The sequence below is a fragment of the Nicotiana attenuata genome, unplaced genomic scaffold (genome assembly GCF_001879085.1).
Source record: "Nicotiana attenuata strain UT unplaced genomic scaffold, NIATTr2, whole genome shotgun sequence".
In the NCBI taxonomy this organism is placed as follows: domain Eukaryota; kingdom Viridiplantae; phylum Streptophyta; class Magnoliopsida; order Solanales; family Solanaceae; genus Nicotiana; species Nicotiana attenuata.
Genome location: NW_017673402.1, coordinates 19,611 through 19,874, shown reverse-complemented (window position 1 = coordinate 19,874; position 264 = coordinate 19,611).

Here is a 264-nt window from a genome sequence, read left to right as displayed (position 1 = left end):
ATTTCATAATTCATTTTAAAATTCAACTTATTTGAGAGGGGTCCTAAATTAACCATAAAACGTTATGAATTTCGCTTGCTATATTGCTCTCTTTCCCCGTCAATTACGTACCCCTGACCTCCTCACTCACTATTCACTAGAGGTTGAAAGTTGAAACCTCACCCAACACACACAGCGCACGTTAGCACCCACCCTGTTTTCTTCTGCGCTCCATTTTTTACATTACGCCTCTGATCACCTCCACCTCGCCCCCCCCCCCCCCCC